General features: G+C 45.3%; 1 long non-coding RNA gene across 1 annotated transcript; it reads left to right on the top strand.

Moving 5' to 3' along the window:
- Positions 1-5,882: 5,882 nt before the first annotated feature.
- LOC134173509 (uncharacterized) lies at positions 5,883-15,707 on the top strand. The gene is made up of 3 exons (XR_009968285.1): positions 5,883-6,183; positions 12,606-12,806; positions 12,896-15,707. It is a non-coding gene; the product is annotated as an uncharacterized LOC134173509 (long non-coding RNA).
- The last annotated feature ends 3,792 nt before the right edge of the window (positions 15,708-19,499 follow it).

Raw genomic sequence — 19,499 nt, 5'->3', positions numbered from 1 at the left:
AACTTCTGTACTCTGTGATGAAATTAACTGTATTGAGCACATACAGATCTAGTATTAAAATGTTCAACAATATATAACAAAATTGACAAACTGGCCCCTCCCCCAAAAATAGGTAAAATAATGCAAAAAATCCCTTCATAAATAAATTAGCAACTGCTACAAAAAATTTTGGCTGTTGAACATCCTTCCACTTTGGATTCCAGAAGTTTAGGGAATTCAAGAAGACTGAAATTCACCAGAATGCCCAAATCCTGAACTCAGAGGTTTCCAGATTCTTTTCACTCCATTGTATGATGATCCATCTACTGAAAATGAACAAATGTTCCAGAACTGATATGTAATCTCTCAGTATCTTCAATGTGGCCTAGTTTCTACTGGGCTGTTTGGAAACGGTAACTCTCAGTGTAAGGGACATTGCCTATGAGATTCCAACCATTTTAAAAATAGCTACTTGACTCTATTTGTGGCATTGCCTTCTATGAGCTGTCCCTGTCCAGGACCAGTCTGGGGTGACTTGCTGCCCCTTCTGACATTTCTGGGCTTTTTGCTGCTTGTGTCACTCTGTATTCTCCTATTGCATTAATTAAACTTCATGTGGGAAAGATAATATGTTAACAGTAATAAAGTCCTGATGAACCAGCCAATTCCTTTAGTAGCCAAGTATTAATTTTAAGTGTTTCTCTTCATTAAGAGGTCTTCAAGAATTGCAATACTGTAGATTATTGTTCCAGAACACTTGAGTTGTGCCCTTACAGCAAATTTCATGCTGAAATGAGTGACAATGGAGTACTTACATGAGCTGGCAACTTTTAACAGTTATGTCCTACTCCTAGTGACAACCTACTGCTCTTGTTTCATCATTCCCAGACAGACACTACAGTGGAAGGCTGCCACTGCCCTGGCTGTTGGCAATAGGACTGAGGGGTTAGAAGTGTGCCTTTGTGGTGCTGACAGCTGTGAAGCATGAGAAGGATGCAAAAACAAACCCATGATTTTTGTCCCATTAAAAAACACAAATTGTCCCAGTAAAAAAGCAGCTATTTCCTGACTTTTTCAGGCAAGATATCTGAATGCTGTCATGGAAAAAGTCCTGACCTCCTCCAGAGCTGTTTCTATCTGCATCACACCGTTCCTCCCATTCTGCTTGTGACATCAGTGCAACTGAGGCTTGCGCTACCATCCCTGTTTGAGACCATCCCTGCAGCTCTGTGGGAGGCAGGATTTGCCTTTTTCCATTTCATTCACCTGACTTCTACCTCTAGAGTATCATGCACTCATTGCTAATGATCACCCACATATTACTACAACTTCCCTAGCAAGCAGGCAGCAACATATTGCTGGACAGCAACATACTGAAAAGGGTTAGAATAAAAACGAACCCCAAAAAGGAAAACAAAAAGAAAAGAGAACAAAAAAAGCAAATTAAGGCTCCAAGATCTGGTGTTTTAAGAAAAATGGCACTCCTGGGTGAAATTTCATGTGTCTGCAAAACTCTCAAGGAGAGGTGGAATCTGTAGCTGGTATTGCATTAGGTGGATGCTGATTTGAGTACCAGCCCTTAAATTATAAGTAGCTCCTTTAATTTCAGCATAGTGAAGATTATTCTAGTTATAAATGAGATCATAGACATGGAGGAGCTGTAGTGTTTGTCACATATATCTTATTAGTATGAGGCAGATCTCTGAAATAACATGGCCCAGAAGAAGAAAGATCCAAACAATTTTTTCAATTTATTGTTCTTCTGCAGGCAAATGCACTAATAAGGTAGAAATGCATGAACTGAATGAACTACAGGTAAGTGCCATGTTAACACATCAGAGCAGGTACTTGCCCCAATGTCTAGGTTTTCTTGAGAACAAAACCAGCTGCAAACTAATCCATCAGTCAAACTCACATTAATGCTCTGTGTGCAGGCCGGGGTCTTTTCTTCTAAGCAGAAGGATAAGAGTCCCTTGCTCTTATAAATCATGCTTCTCAGGAGCTCACGAAGGAGAATGGCATCACACTGCTGTTTTACAAATGGGGCTGTGAAGCAGAGGGAGAACAGAGGGGATTTTATCAACTACAGGTACTGGTGCAGTGTAAAGGAGTATGTGGCTTTATTCCAGCGGTTCTCTTGATCGATAGGCTGCAAAAATGCTTGTAGCTTTTTGCCTGGTTGTTCAGCTTGCCCGCATGGGCTCAGCTGTTACCTGTCATGGGAGCCTACTCGTTGCTTTGTGTTATAAAGGAGAATAAAACACAGCACTGTTTCAGAGAAATGTGTGGGAAATGCCTGTGAATTTCAGGGCTCATCCAAGTTGAAGTTGACCTAAAGCCCCTGTTTCTGGAGTCCCATGATTATGCCAGGCTCCCTTCTTGCAATGAAAGGAAAAGAGTGTGTTTGGTTTTTGAAATCACAGAGGAAAAGCTAAACACAGAAAGGTATAAGAAATCTTCTTTCAGGATGTTAATAAACACCATTGGTACGTTGCCTCCTGGGAAAATCTTAGCAAAGCTAAGAAGTGGTAAAGAGCATAAAATCAGGAATACTGTTAGAAAAGTCACAAATATGGGTGCATTTAGAAAACCCCTGTGATTCTTGCAGTGGGTAAGAGATGACATGATTTTTTAACAACTCCTCTTGCTCTGCTGACCACGCATCCAATGTAGGCCAGGATGCGGTTTGCTCTGTTTTCAAAGCAAGTGCTCTGCCAGGTCCTTCAGCTTGGCTTCTAGCATCACCCCCAGGGCCTTTCCACCCTGGACTGCCTGTTGGCTGACAGCTTCCAAATGGTGTGAAAGCTAGTTCTCTTCTCTTACCCCTCTGCTGGGCATGGCTACCTCTTGACGTGCAGCTAACAGCTATCCAAGGAGCCCTCTGTCCATTGGCACGGGTTTCAGCTCACCATCTCATCAGCGCTAAGTACCATCCAGGTCAAACCCTGTCCTGTGGGAATCACTGTGGTAGTCAGAGTGATGAGGGAGAGTATACCAACAAAGATTCCTGTGAAGAAGCAAAACTTGTGCTTTGCAAACAAGGTGCTCTGATATATATGTGTGCTGACAGATGGTCTGACTTGAAATACTCTCTCCAAATTCCATTAAGCCCTAGGAAGGGAGCGGGCAGCTAGCAGCCGTGAGGAAGTAAGTGGTTTCTTATTAACCAGCCCCCACGCTTCCCAACCCCTGCTAAGAGCAGCTGGTGGAGTGTCTTTTCTGGATGTCAGTTATCTGTCCATCTGGCAGGTACTTTTAAGCCTGCCAAGATGAGTATAAATAGAAGAGCTTTTAGGGGAAAAAATGGCAGACCTCCATTGCAGACCCTGTATGTGCTGTGGGGTCCTGGCGGCTCTTGCTTTAGAACTGATTTGCCATCGATGTTTTAGTACTGGCATGGGTGAGAAAGTTTTCTTTTTCTGTAAATAAATAAGTAAATAAATGAATAAATAAAGTTTACTTTTTCTAAGAAAAAATGATGAGGCTGCTGCTGATCTCATTTTTAAATGTTGTAAAGAGTAAGGCTGGAAGCTGTGCAAAGGTTTCTCCTGATTAATTTTTTTTCCTCAGAGAAATAAAGACTGATTCCATGGTGCCAGAAAAGGATCAGAGTGACTGAGTTGTTTGCATTTAGAGCCCCATAATGAAGTTTTAAGGAAACTGAATTTAGATTTTATGGGATTTGAACAATACTGCAAACAGAATCTCATATAAGCACCATCACTGTGCAATATTAACAGAAGAGAGGCACCCTGGAAGAGAGACTTCTAGGGCTCTTCTCTACCCACATCTTTCAGCACATCATCTAGAAAAGCACCTTGTTTTCAGGTGTGCATCTGGTCTCGCACAGACAGGCTATGATATAAATGTGTTCTTTCAGGGTACAGACAGGATGTGATACTCCAGAAGGTGGTTGTGATCTAGACTACTCCTCCTCTTCTCTACCGCTGTGCTCCTGAAGTAGCACACAATTGAAAATTAGCCAATATGATCTCAGAGACAACTCAGCCTGGATTATGCTGGTATTTCATACGAGGACAAGAACTGTTTCCTGACATATACTTAACCATGCTCCTATACTTAACTGCTGTTTCAGGCCAACCTAGTGCTCATGTGGAGAATAGGAATGAGGATGCTGTGTAAGAACAGGGTCCTCCAGGTACAAAGGTCCATCATGTTTCCATCCATACTCACCGATTTGATAGATGCTCTGTCCTCTGGGAGGAGACCTGAGTGCTTCTCAAAGGAAATTATCCATGGATAGACACCTGAAACTACTAATAATAGGGGCTTATTTGTCTCTGTTGATTATAAAGGGAGTCTAGATGATCAAATCAGATGTAGGTGTGCTTGTTTAAAGGCTACAAAAATAAACCCCACCACTTCTGCCCCTGATCTTTGATCTCCAGGAAGGTGAGAGTGGTGTACGGTGAATTCTCTACAATGTATGGCTGTTCTTACTGTGGTGGCAGCTCCAGGGTGCAAAGCTAATCCTGCGGGCTGAGATTTAGGTAAATTGGATGTGTATCCTTGTGATTTCTCTCAGTTGTGATGAAAATATTTGGCAGGCTAATTTGCGTTTTCTAAAATGGGCTTGTTGACAGCAAGTGTTAAAGACGGGTATATCCTGCAACTTCTGAGTTTGTACACTTCCACATCTTTCAATGCAATACAACTGTAAGATGTCCTATCTTTGTGACTGGTGTAAATCATGTCCACATCCTACAAAGCCTGGCGATTTTTGCGGAGCAAGTAAAGATGCAGGGTAGTGGTGTGATGTGTTTTCAACTCTTGCAGTATTACGGAGCATCTTCTCATTTCATGAGAACAGGTAAATTAGCTGACCTGGTGCTCACCTTTAGTAATTTTTTTTTTTTCTTTATATAGCTCATCTGTGGTGTTTTATGTATCCTCTTTCTGTACTTAATAGCCCCCATCTCCTCAGAGTTCTTGATACATACGCACCCCTCAAGACCTCACTGTGTTTATTAGGAGCTCCTTTTCCACGTGGGATGCCCATGCAGCTGTTATGCTGCTGGGTGAAAAGAGAAATCCTTCAGCCAGAGAAGGCAAATCGGTGGCTCATTTGCTTACTTTTCCTTTCATCTTCTGGAGGTTGAAGGCATAGCAGGGAGAGAGAGAGCTGGCTCTGCAGACTGCTTGTGAATGCTGCCTGTGTCGGTGGGTGGCAGGAGGCCAGCTGGGTTGCCCTTTGGCGGTGTGGGACTGTAAGATGGATTGGACGGCATGCGGTCTCCATGCTCGAGTGCCCGGGGAGCTGGCTCGGAGGAGCCACGGAGCACGCTCTCAGGCACGCGCTCTCCTTCCATTGATTCAGCAAGCTGTTTTCTCCCGTCTGTCGGAGCTTGCCTGTGCAGCCCCTGCCAGGACAGGATGAATGAAACTCTGGTAATTACTACAGCATGACTTCACTAGAACCATATTGGTAGGGCCCATCAGCAGCTCATTAATTAAATAGTTGCCATGGTGACGGTTGCCCTGGTAGCATGAAATCCTTTCTTCTCCTCTCCCCCTCCTCCTCTCCGCTTCACAGGGTTTCTCATTCATATTCTTGTGTTTTACATGAATGAAGCCAGAGGGGACCACGGGGCTAGGCGAGGAAGCACTTGAACAAAAAATGATGCCTCTCTCCCCACCATGCCTGTCCCCTTGTGGGTGTGAATGATCACTCAGCCCTGTCCCTGTGTTTGCTTTCCTCAGGTACACAAAGTCTGCCTCACATCCATCTGTTTGTTTTCACTGGTTGCTTACAGCTCAAATCCCGAGCACCTGTGTTACTCTGTGGTCCTGGGACCAGCTGCTCTGATTGCCAGCGGTGCAAGTGAAGGACAGGGCACTTCATTTGCAGCCCAACTGCGGAGGGTTGGCAGTCTTCCAGAGCTGAGCCTTTGCCCGTGTGGGTTTTCTGTGCTTGATTAAATCACAATATTTCCTCTGGCTCTGAAGCCAGAAAGGGCCATTAACTCTTCTTGGCTGGCCACCTGCATAGCACAGATCGCTGACTCCCACCCAATGCTTACTGCTTTGTGCGTGAAAGCTTCTGGCTAAGCTGATTTCCTTGTCAGAAGAGGTCTCATCTTTGTACAAATATTGATAGTGATGGAAAACACTGTGCCCTGTGGCAATCTGTCCAGGTGTCTAAGCACCCCTCGCTGCTAAGAATCTGCCTCCCCAGCATGCATGGTGAGTCTTATTTGGCATTACTTTTCCTTTTCATGGTCTTTGCCTGTGGGTGCTTCCTCACAGCATCTAGCAGCTCCCTTCTTCACACAGAATTGGGATCCTTTCTAATCCCCATAGATGCAGATGGATGGTTGATGATTTGTCCTGAGCTCATCATTCTGCCCACGTCTCGCTGTAGATATTCAGAGGAGAAATACATCCTCAGTGGATAGCAAGACATGCCTGAATTCATTTTGTAAGAATGTTTCTCAAGTTCAAAGTAGTCAAAGTAATGACAGGGATGTGTTTCAGTACCTGAGAACAATGCTTTCATAGCCCCAAATTAAGAGTGTGTGGTATGCAGGACTGTGAGGCAGTACAGTTTGCTGGGACGGTGTCAGAGGAATACACAGGGTCACAGAGCCCAGACTGACCTGCTGGGGGTAGTCACTGATGTGTGCTGTCCTTTGAGCCATGTTCTGTGTATGGATTGTTAGGTAGTTTGGACAATCAGGTTCTGGAGATCATCTTTTTCCATGGCTCTGTTTTATTTAACAATTCGGACATTACAAGTAGGGATAAAATTTAGCCCTTGGGATGGATAATCCCTTGTCTGCCTGCTACTGGTATTCACCCAACTTTGTCTGAAGTCTCTGGCAATGGTGATGCCCTGAAGGAGGTCACTGGAGCAGAGGGAGCCAGGGGCTGAGTAACATTGAAAAGCTACATCTTCCTCAATTGTCCCTACCCAGAAGTATGAAAAACTGTCAGGTCTATGGCATCAGCTGTGTTTTCTCCAGCCGTGATACCTGCCCTTTTGGAGGTCCATGGAACTGTGAGAATGCCATGGAAATGGGACGCATGGCAAAGGACAGAACCTGCCTCCCTCAGCTCACAGCTGCCATGCATGTCTCTGCATTGGTGTTGCTGTAAAGCTTATTGAACACAGATACAAGGACAAGCAGAGCCAGACTCGTTGTATTCTGGCCCCAAAATACTTTCAGCCCATCTGAGGGTAAAGGAAGAGGTACCCCAACTGTCTCATTGCCTCTTAGTCACTGTGTGAGCAGTTAGGAAATGATTGGCTCTGTGTGGAAAGGCTTCTTGTACTAGAGATGGGAAACCTGACACAGTTTTGGCCAGCCCCTCTGTGGGTTCTTACTTGGTTTCTCACTGTGGTTTTCCTTCCCCTTGAGTTGTCTGCACTAATTTTGTAATAACAGTTAGCGCTGGGTTTCGTAACACAGACATACAACATGCAATTAGAAATTGCTTTGTGTGAAATAAAGTAGCTCTGAGTCATATTCAGACAAGTGAATTATCTGTGATTATTCAGCCAAGAAGGGAGACTGTGGTAAGCAGAGGAATGTGCGCACCAAGGGCTACACATCATTATTAACATTTCCATACTATTGAGAAGCATAAGGAGGAAAGCAAAGCCGTACACCATGTCAGGGCTGGTCTTATTGGGATGTCTGTGTATAAACATCCATGTGATCAAGTCCCCATAGGGAGGAACGGGTGATCTTTCTCTGGGTATCCAAAGGATGGGGCAGTGGCCTTGCTAAATCTATTTCTAAAAAACAAAACATAACAAAAGGATACAGCATAGATACAAGTATCTTTCAGAGTTCTAAAGTTATGTGAAGCAAATTCTGTATATGGGGTGTTAACCTAAGAGGAACTAAGGCTTCTTTGAGGGAAGATAGGAGGAAAAAATGCCAGGATTTCCAGCACTGCCCTTGTTTGATGTGCTTAGTGGATCTGTTCATTTTCATCCTCTGGGAATGAAAGGTCACATTAGGAAGAGGCTCCTTGGCTGTGCAAAAACAGCTGGGAAACCTTTTAGGGTGAAAAGTTGCCATCTCTGTGAAACAAGGTGGTTTCTGCAGCAGCCTCCCAGTGTGTTTGTTTCTTGCCAGATAGGCAACTGAAGGGCTGTGACTACAGCGAGGGGAGCAGGGACTGGAGGGTGATTTGCATTGAGTGGCAGTTCATCACGGCAGCACAGGGATAATGTGGGCAGGGAGCGTGCTGGCTGCTTGCTTCTCGCAGTCGCACACTTAGCATAGGAAGCGTGATTTCTTTTTGAAAGCTTACTGTGAAACTAGAGGTCCTTCTACAAGGCAAGAGCTGTGTACAGGGAGGGGGCTGACCGCACTTGCTGAAGAGCATCTTCCCAGTCCTCAGTGCCTCGCTTCATGTGCCCAAAGAAGTTTGTTTTCCATCCATTGCAGAGAATCTGTTGACCCTTCCTCAGCAAGTCACAAATGCCTCCATCTGTAAAATGACAGTGAGAAATGCTTAATCTTCCAAGATGAATCTAACAGATGCTTCTCCCAGGAAATGGAACTAAAGGTTGCAGCTTTGCTTGAGGGATTGTGAGTCAGGTATGAGTCATTTCTCCCTTGAAGGGCATCTGGATGTGCTTTGCTGATAAACACACAAAGAGCACAAAGCGTGGGGTGAAAGGTTATCACAGGAAGGAGAGACTAAAAAAAACCCACCCACAAAAAACCTCTGAGATACACCAGTGCACCCTGAACCCTCTTCTGTGGCCCGCAGGATGCATTAGCTGGGGTTTTTAAAGACGTTGTCTCTTAGCTCCTACTGCATACTAACTTGTAAAAGGCACACAGGAGCCTTCTGTTTGAATGGTATTTGGATATTTCTAGCCTATCTATTGTTTCTGGTGCTTGTTTGCTGCAGGTGCCTTGAGCCCAGGGACCTGGGAGTTGTGGATAAAGTACAGCTTCAGCTGGTTTTCCACACTAAAATAAGGTGGTCTGAGTATAAATTAAAGTCAGAGCCTCTGAGTGTGATAGCACAGAGCATTTGACACCCCGGTAATTGATCTGCGTGGAAAAAAGTCATTTGCAGGGAATAAGGTGATACAGGATGGCTTTCCAAAGTGACTGTAAACAAAGTCAGTGCAGAAATTGCTGGCGAAAATTACCTGGCCTTGTGTTACGCAGCTCAGAATAAGGGATCACAATGATTCTGCTTGGCTTTAGGAAAAGAAATCACAAAAAAGAGGCACTGGACTGTAAAGAATTGGGTGTAAAACTTGTCTCCAGGAGTAGACCACAAGTGTTTTGAGGCAATCTTACTAGCTCAGTGGTAATCCCTGTTCCCATAAGACATCAGAAGTAGGAAAGCTGGCTGCAGCAGCAGCAAATTAGCATTAATTGTGCTTCATCTGATGGAGATAATCCTAGCCAAGTGCAGCCAGACACTGATTTTCATATATTGCTTGTCCTGACCATTTGACTATCAAGCTTTCTTAGTGATGTACACTTATTCATGGCAAAGGGGCTACAAAAAGCAGCCTAGTGTCCTGCCTTAGGAAGCCGGTGGAGTGTGGTGTGGAGGAAGAGCTCACAGCTTTTACCAGGCTGACACATACACCAGGGGAGGAGGCAGACATGCTTGCCAGCACACAAGTCCATTCCCAGGTTGGGAATGAAAGCTGCTCTTTCCAAGCAGAGGCAGGTCCAGAGCAATTACTCTAGGTTCAACATAATTATGCTAATCAATCAAGCAATTAGAGGGATAAGGATGCCGGATGAAGAATTATCCATCTTTTTCTGTGAAAAGAGAGAGGCTAGCAATTGACTTGGTTTGCAATGGGAGAAGAAGAGGTGGTGTGGAAGATTGAAATAAAAATCTCTGGTTGTGTCTAAGGCTTTAGATGTTGGGTGGGGCGTATGATTTTTAGATTTTGGGCTCATCAAGAACTTATACTTTGCCTTGTGGTAACATATACAGTAGAGATGCTGTTTCTCCTGGCTGCTGCCTGCTCCACGCTAGTGCTGGTGGATGCATGGAGTATTAGTGTTGCTTCTAAGTATTTGTGCTCCAGGAGACCCAATCCCTGTATCCAGGCTGAGAGAGAAGAGTCCAGCATATATTCTGGGACCAGCCAGTTTATAGGTTTGGGGTTTTTTTTTTGCATGAGTGTATAAAGCAGAGCTTTATTTATCACTTTTGTCATCATAAGAACCAGGTGAATGTCAGGCTTGGATCACCTCATAGATCTCATAGCCAAACTTGTTTTGTGTACCCCTGGCCTGTGCAAACACAATACCTCCTGCACCAACTATTCACAAACTGCCTTTCACTGTGGCTTTGTGCCTGGCATAGCTATGGGTTCAAAACTGTTCAGAGAATGACAGCCAGGCCAGAATATGACCAGGGTTGGGAAGTTGGTCCCTGTGCCATGGCGGAGATGAGAGATGCCAGCCTTTTGATGGTGTCAGATCTGCATAGCCAGTATGAAGGAACAGCATAGAGAAGAGTATGTTCTGGCTATCATCTCTTCCAAGAATGTTTTTAACCTAAATGAGTCTGAACTTGAAGAGCTGAAGCACTTACTGTATCCCTTAGAAGTAATTTTGACTATGTCAGTTACCCTGACATAGTTAGGGTATCTCTCTCAAGGTGAGAGAGAGCATATCCTTTTTAGAGCAACTGCTGTCACTGGATAAAGGACACAGTTTTGGTCCTTCCTCATGCCTGAAATAGAAGCAGCAGACTTGAAGGTAAATCCAAGCTGCTCAGTACTGAATTAGGTGTGTACCAGCGAGGTCACCTCTGAAAGAAAAAGTATTTGGTAGCTGTGAAATAGAGGAGGGACCAGAGAAGTGGAAGGCCGGGGAGTGGTATCTCTGAAGGAAGAGAGGGCTCAATGTGCCCTTCTGAGGAAGATGATATTAGTGGCTGCAGCTTTGCCTGCCTGGAAGGGCAAACCATCTGTAGGACAACGTGTTGGCCTGCTCTGTTTTCTCCTCCAGACTTTGCTGTCACAGCCCTGCTCTGAAAAACAACAGCAGGGCAGGCTGGAAAACTTCCACAGAAACAGAAAAATCAAGATGCATTCTGCTCAAACAGTGGCTTCCCAAGGCTGGTGATGCACCTCAAGATGGTGAATAATCTATCAACCTCAACAGATGAAGGGATGAAACCAACAGAACTATCTGCTATTCCCTCTGACAGGCTCCAGTGCCCTGGGAGATGGCTCTCCTGACTCTTTCAGTTTTCAAGACAGCTCCTTTCCCTGGGAATGACCAGCAAAGGCAGGGTGGGAAGCCTGCCCTCCTCCTTCCTGGTTTTCTTGCCTGGCCACCAGCTTAGGTCTCTTGGTACAGGCACCCTCCAATCCTTAGTCTGCGCTTAATTCTCAAAAGCACAATTGCAAAAAAGCTGGAGGCTGGTTTTTGGAAGTTGGTCCAATGTGATGTCCGTCTCCAGTGCTCTGTAGCAGCAAGACATGTGAAATAGTTAATAATTAGATATCAAAATATCAGAAACATGAAACAGAAGAGATTTCTGGTTCAGTTCTTTCTTGTTGAACATTTGATTTCCAGCATATGAAGATGGGAGAATGGTTCACTGTAAATAGAGCTCCCTGCTTTAAACATACTAATTCTGTCCCAGGATGTCCCTAAGGTACCTAGCAAGACACACCAGGGAAGAGGTGGCTCTGTTCTTGTCCCATTGCAGGCTCTGTATACACAGATGCACTCCTGGCTGCTATGAAAGCAGGGTGCTGGCAGCATGGCACGTTGGATGGCCCTTTTTGTTTAGGTGAATTAGGAGTCCTTTACCTAGTTCCTAGACAGAGGACATCACTGCGTCTGTCTTGTGATTGCTAAGAGGGCAGATCAGGGAAAGCTAGCAGGGCAATCAGATCCTCAAGGTTTTCCCCACAAATTGCCATCACTTTGGCATGGCCAGGGTCAAGCTACCATCAGCAGCATCCTTCTCTGAGCAACCTCATGGCAGCTGTGCAACCGAGAGGAAAGAGGAGATCTCCCTGTGGGAGCTGCTGAGTGACAACTCGGGTGGAAGGGGGGATACAGCGGTTGAAGAAAGCTATTGGATGTCAGTTCTCAGGGTGAGCGAATGCACAAAGCATTTTATTCCTTGCCTGCTTTCCAAGAAGTAATTGTTCTTCCTTCCTTTGCATGAGGCAAGTAGCACATTGCAGTTCCTGCAGCCAAACAAGTGGCTGGGCAGCAAAGAGGACCTGGGGCCTGGGCATCTGTTTCGCAGGAGATTGGGTCAGATCTGCAAGGCTGCGACTGGCTCATCTGCCTTCCTGGCTGATGACAGCTGACAGCTGTGGAAGACAGAGGGAGAGGGGGAGACAGGCTTGATGTGAAAAGGAAGGGAGCTGGGATTGCAAAACCGCACTGATGACGGTTTTGCTAGTAGAATTCCAATTCCAAATCTACATGTGATGAATTAAAACCTGAAATGGTGTTTAGCAAACGCGGCTTGCCAGGCCAAATTAGCAGCCTCATTTGTTGCTAGTAGCAGCTCTTTAGAACTCTTAAAGATGGGTTCCTTTTAAAATGTGGCATAAATAGGATGTTTTCTCAACAGTAGCATTTCCTCGCTTGAGCATCACAGTAATTTTTGTACCCTTTGGTCTCCCACAGCTGGTATACCAAAAGAAAATGACAGCACAAAACCCAGCCAAGCTCCTTCGAAATGTAAATAGACCGGAACCACTGGTGTCCTCTTAACACAGCATCAATCACTGCTGGGTGCTGAAAATGGCAACACGTTCGTTATGGTCCAGGCAACCATCTCAGGCAGCAGATGGAGAAGGTTTGAGACCTAGTAGCACTGTTTCAGAGGTATGTATGCTTCTCTGCAGAAAATGGAGCACAGATGGGGTCTGCTTTGACCTGCTCACTCAGTAACTGCAAAATCCTTATGTTTTCAGACCAGCTCTGTAATTATCACAAGGCTCTGCGGCATCATTTGGAAACCCTGCATATACCCCTTACTCATGCTGGCTCCTACCTGAGCTTCCTGTGCACCTGCTGTGAAGTAGTAGACAGTAAAGCAAGGCAAGTCCTTAGCTTCTGGTGGGGTCTTCTAGAGAAAAATTAACCCATTTACCTTCTCCAAGCAGACCGTGTTTCCAAAAATAGTAGTCTTTGGAGACTGTTGCTGCAGGTGAAGTGTTGCAGCTGGTGACACATCCAGCAGCCACAAGAACCGAATCGGATCCATCCGTACCAAAGGATTCCCAAGCCACAGAGACTTCTCCCAGAAGACAGGGGAACACTGGGAACCATGCTGGGCTGTCCATTGGAATGGTGGTGGTGTGAGATGCTTTGTTCGGGTGATGAAGTGTAGGGTGGCTTTTAGCTGTAGTATCTTCTGACCAATGAATACTGGCTTTACCAACCAAACAGTAAGATGGAGTCTGCTGCTGGTTTCAAGGCAAAGGGAGCAATTCTTACAAGGAGGAAGGACTGTAGTAAAAACTGTGTTGTGCTCTGATTTGCCTTTCAGGATGGCTTTCATTAGGAAATGAGGATGTGACTTCTTGGGTGTGCCATCTTTGGGGCGAACAAGCAATGATCACTCATCGGTGGATGGACATACACCTGGCCTGTTTCAGATCTCCCTTGGCCAGGTCTACATGACACATACCTCACTGAATTGCTCTGTTGATCAGTGGGTAGGTAATATGTGATCTTGATGGACACAAGAGGCCAGAAGACAACTGCTTTGAAGGTTATATTGCAGCTGTAGTTATACCATATATATACCATATAGCAACACTGCTTTCGGGGCTTGTTTTATTTGAATAGCTCTAGGGATGAATTTTGGTCTGTGTTCAGAAGGACAACGTGCTGTTATATTATCCTGACTGCCTCATGTAGGAGCATGCCAGTTCTTGGATGTCCTTGTGGGATGTTTGTTTCTCAGCCAATTTCTGTTCCAAAGCTTGCTTTTTCCAAGAACACCAGGTGGTTATTGAGTCACTGCTTTTCAGGTTACTGTCTCTTCCATGCCATGGAGCAGCCAGGGGGATGTGATGCAGCTGCCCAGAGGAGCTGCTGAGGATTTGTAGTCACTGAAGGCTACTGTGTAATAGAGGTGATTAAAAGCTGTGGTGGTGGTAATGCAACTGAAGCATCAATCCAGCCTGAGAGGAACCACAGCTTGGAGCAGTGAAAGATCTCTTGCCAGTGTAGGATATTTGAACTACCTCTGTCTTTTTAAGATGTTTATCATCTGTTGCCTCCAGGGAGGGTGGTTGGGAGCTGTTATACATTCTTTTCTCCTCATTTCTGTAAGAGGACCATTTCTGGAGCGGAGGGTCCACTTTCTAACTTAGGGAATAGTTTGACAAATCATGACACCTGAAGTGTCACAGATTCTTCTTCTCATAAGTATGTCCTACTGCTTCTCTCCATCTCCCTGAATCAAACCCTTGTCTGGGGAGTTGATTCCCCTTAAAACAAAATGGTTTTTTTCTCTTTCCCTCCCTCCCCAGCAGTATCACTTCCCTGATCCTGCTCTGTGCCTGATCCAGCAAACTTGAGGGTTGATTCAATGAAAATGGTGCACAGGACCAGATGTTTCAGGGCTATGGCCATCATTGTCAAAAGAAGCCATTAGTTGAGTCAGACCTTACATCCCAAAACATTACAAGATGATGAGACAAGTTGGATGGATGGAGGGGAAAATGCTGCTTCAACCATTGCCATGAAAATGAAGAAGGGTCATAGTGAAAGAGGGGCATACCTGTAGGATCCTCAGTGTGTGCTTAGCCAAGGGTAGCAATTGCTGTACACCAGTGTGTGGCATCACATTAAAAGCTGGCTGTTGTGAGTCCCTTGAGGTTCTGGCATGCCTTACAACCTACCTAGCATCGATAGCATGAGCACAGTGGGTGAATGCATCTTCTGCAAGAATGAATAAGCTCTGCCTTCACTAAGAAACTGTCTCTGTCAGAATTTAGAGGAGATGAGGACATTCATCTGTATTCAGGACTCCATCCCCACCATTCAGTCATCAGAATGGAGTGTGACAACACTTTCAACAGGGAAACACACATTTCGTCATCTGGACACTCTGGGGTAGTTGATGCACTCTCAGGTCAGGGCACTCTATCCCAGCAGCTGGCAAGAGCCACTGGTTTCTGTCACTCCATCTTTTTCCAGGCATTGCAACTAGCACAGCCATAAGCTCCATGTTAAGCCAGCTGAACCACAAGAGATCCCCCATTGTGTTGGGATGTTTCACAGCCTGTTGGCTGGGGCAGCAGAGGGGCATCCTGACATCTCTGAGCAGGAAGATGTGAATAGTGGGGTGCTCCTCTCCAGGCCTTATGTAATAACATCTAGGGATTTGTGTGTCATCTTCATTAACAACATTTTTCTCAGAGGACTGGGAATGGACTAGAACTCACTCACCTGCCATGAAAAGTTCTGCTGCTAAAATTATGTTTACTGTGGTTTATCTGAGGAAGCAACTCAGATGTTGTCCAGTGGATGGGTGAGAAACATGGCTTTTCACATGTGGCAGAAATGGGTATTTGGGGTGGGTTTATCAATGAAATCTCATTGGCTTTAGGTATAACACCAATGCAATTAGTGGAAAAAGCAGGCTTACAGATTGAGGGTTAGAGGGCAACAGCTGTTCTGGGATCTGGTGCTCGGATGTTGAAAGAACTGAATTGAGAGAATTGAAGGCACAGCTTGGAGGCTGTGCCTTTCAAGGACCAGCCTAGAACTCCCAGAACATGACATTTTTATTGAAGGTGGAATATGTGTTCCAGGGAGAGCATGGCTCAGCTGCAAAGAGCTGTTAAGGTGGTGTTGCCACCGAACCCAAGCTGCTTCTTATCCATCTATGGCATGAGAGCACTTTGTTGTGGAGCAAACTTCCCTGGCATTTGCTGATCATGCAGGAAACATCAGTCCCTAGTGTGTCACACAGAACTATGTCAGATTTCCCTGCCAGAAGGGCTAATCCATTCTTCTGCATGCCTACCTAGAATCATAGAATCATTAGGGTTGGAAAGGACCTTAAGATCATCTAGTTTCAACCCCCCTGCCATGGGCAGGGACACCTTACGCTAAATCATATCACCCAAGGCATCGTCCAACCTGGCCTTGAACACTGCCAGGGATGGAGCATTCACAACCTCCCTGGGCAACCCATTCCAGTGCCTCACCACCCTAACAGGAAAGAATTTCCTCCTTATATCCAACCTAAACTTCCCCTGTTTAAGTTTTAACCCGTTACCCCTTATTACCTGATGCCCTTCTACCATGGCTTTACCCATGGTAGTGCCTGAGCTGGATCTGATGCAGATGCACTCTCTGTCCCTGTCCTCCTCAATACTTGTGTGCCAGCCAAGGGTGCCTACTGCAGCTGGGCAGCTGCTGGCCCACTGGCAGATGATTCCCTCAGAGCTCCTCTCTCTTGGAGCTCAGTACAGCTTTCCCAGACACAGGGTGGGAGCCAGGCAGGAGTCAGAGCTTGGATGTAGATACAATGAGTTGTAAAGGATGTAAAACAAGCAGCACTGTTTACTTTCTGCCCAGGGTGGACAATACACCTTCTAGCCTTCACCTTCCCATGCAGTGCCCCGTCAGGGCTATTGTATTTATTATTGCTATTTTCGCTCTGTTGTTAGAAGACATGATCTCATTGTAGTTATTTTTAATCTGCGAGCTCCGGAGCTTTAGGATGCTACCTGCCAACCTTCTGTTTCAATTAAAATCACACCTTTTTCATGGTATCATTTGTATCACAGTGACAGGCCCGCTCCTGAATACAACAATGGTGCATTATGCAGGCTTTGACTTCTCAGTTGATGGGAGATAAAATCATAAAGAGGAGTAGGTGAATCATCTGCTCTGAAGCACTGATGAATACACACAAGGCTGTCAGATCACAGCTCTGTGTGGTACGAGGCGTGAGTGCAGAAAGGGGAACAATAAGAGATTCAGACAAATCCAGGAAAGCAAAATGACCGTACGTGCTGGTAGGAGGGTATCTTTTCCCATTCTCCGCTGGTCTCGCCTGCCAGAGCTGGAGCATTATGATAGTGCATTCACCCTCTCTTGTGGTGGATCCACTGAGAAAAGGGGCTTGGTGTGGCAGGAGGATGGAAGCCCTCGTCTCACCACATGGTCACTGTCACCCAGGTCATGCTCACTGCACCACAGAGTGGGTGAATACATGGAGAATAAAGGGTGGCTCAAGAGAGGACTCTGAAAAGGAGTTCCTGAGTACATCAAGGCACATACAGCTTGGGGGAGGGATCAAAATAACAGAATTTCGTGTTAATTTTTAAAAACACATTTTCCTTCTTTAAATATTATGGGGATAGGGAAGATTTTTCTTTCGCTCCCAACTTTTTCTCTTGCTTCTCTCCCCTGAAAACCCAGGGAAATGTATTTGCTTGGGGATCTCTTCTGATGTCAGAGAAATTCAGAGGGTGAAAAGATTTCTTGTTCTTTGTTTTGCTTCACTTGGAAGACCTGGAAAAGACAAAAAGAAGTACTGCTTTGAATGTTCGGTTTTGTTCTGTCACTGTCCTTCAAGGTATGTCCTTCAAGCTGTGAGCAAGCTTTGTGAATTTTTACAGAGGAAATAGAGCATTCAGAAAACAAATCTACACTTTTCTCTATGTCAGATAATATCTCCAAGGCAGGAATCCTTGATAATATCAAGAACTTCTTTACCACTAAATTAGTGCCAAATCTGTTCAATTAAGTGAGAAGTCCAGGAGGTGACCTGAACACAGTGCCTCCATGTTTTGATAGAGACAAGACACCACATGACAGAAGGCTACTTCACTTGGTAGGGTCCCATAAAAAAAGGACATTGAGAAATAGCTATGGCAAATCAAGTTTGTGTGCTATTTAATGGGGTGAGTGGTGAACCACTGGTGAGTGTGAAAAGAGAGGGAGGTGTGTTTCTGGTCCAAATCAGCTCACCTGAGCTTCACAAAATTCCTATTGCACAGTTTGAAGTAGGTTATTTTCAGGGAGACAAGGAACAACTATTGACTTAGTGCTGGCATCAGATTTCACTGCATCGTGGCTGAAGCACTTGCCGTGGAAGAAGGGTCTGCAAACCAAAGTGGAGACTAAGCTGCTTGTTTGTATGTGTATAAATCAAACACTGTGAAGGAACTGGATGCACCAGGAGTTTTTCTGTCATTTTCAGCAGTGTAAAGACAATGGACGTGAGTGGTCATCCTCCAGGTGTAAAAGATGCATAAAAAGTCATGAAGGTTTTCCTCACTCCATTGAAGTCAGCCCCAGAGCAACTGATGTAGTTTCCTTTGGTGTAGCCTGTGCTGTACAGAAAACCATATTTCTGCTGGGTTACACAGTCTCTCAGTACCCTTCTCTGTAGCACTGGCTCTCTATAGTAATTTCATAACTCACATTTATTGCAAAACCGCTATTCATATCCCATTAGATTTCAGGGGGGTGATCGGATGTGTGCAGCAGTAAGCAATGTGTATTGTCATGGTTCACAAAACTCTTGTGACACCTGACAAGCGAGAGGAAATTGCATTTTTCCCTGTTGTAAAGCAGCTAAAGAGATGGAAGGTATGAAATTAGTCACTTTTAACATACATTAATCAAGGAAAGGAATTCAAAAATACCCTTGAAGAAAGACAGAGAGGCTGGGCCTAGAGCCTGTTTTTTGCTGGTAACATATGCTAAAGGCAGCTCTTGTCAATGGCAGCAGAGGAGGTGGGTATGAGCGGTGGGCAAGAGATGGTTAGATAGCCAGTCTGGAAGAGACCATGCTCTCATGAAAGCAGCTAAGACCAAGAGGCTGATGAGGATTTCAGCACTGGGAAGAGCAGGAAGGGGAAATTTGGAAACAACAAGTCTAATGGAGGCTTTCCTGAGCCACCCGGGGTTTTAGTCTTTGTTCCCAGTGGGAGAGGTAGCACATGGAGACTGGAAGGGATACAGCTGGCTCTGCACCTTCTCTGCTCAGACACTGTAACTGCAGGTGGGGCAGGTAACTTGTCTGCACAGTGTGTGTGTCCCCTGGTATTGTGGATCTGTAGGTGTCAGACTGCTGACAAACCTCCTTTGCTGCATCCTCCTCCCTTGCCAGCACTGCTGTGCTTTCCTCTGGGTAGCTGTGACACTGAGACACAGAGGTATTCCTCACATGTCACTGGTCTGGAGGAAGATGAAACAAGAGAGAAGCTTGTGTCTCCTTCCTCTGGGAAACTGGCTGGAAAATCCCAGGCTGGCCTGAGGTTTAGTGCCACTGGAGTGCTAGTAACTGTCTTGGAAGCACAGGAAGATGAGGTGATCACAAGGCAGCATATAGACAACCATAAGCACTGTCCTCCATGCACAGCCAGATACCTGCTCTCTCCTGTAACTCTGCCTGCAGAATCACTGAGAGCTAGCAAAAAAGCCACCTTCATCCTTGCAGCTTTTGTTATTCACCCCGCACCCCAGTTTATAGTTGTGCTTGTTTTCTCCTGCATTGAAAGTTGTGTGTTTGAGATCTCTGGGTGGACAATAATTGCT

The sequence above is a fragment of the Pezoporus occidentalis genome, unplaced genomic scaffold (assembly GCF_034315485.1).
Source record: "Pezoporus occidentalis ecotype Australia unplaced genomic scaffold, CSIRO_AGI_Poc_V1 ctg53, whole genome shotgun sequence".
In the NCBI taxonomy this organism is placed as follows: domain Eukaryota; kingdom Metazoa; phylum Chordata; class Aves; order Psittaciformes; family Psittacidae; genus Pezoporus; species Pezoporus occidentalis.
This window is presented reverse-complemented; position numbering and strand designations above follow the sequence as displayed.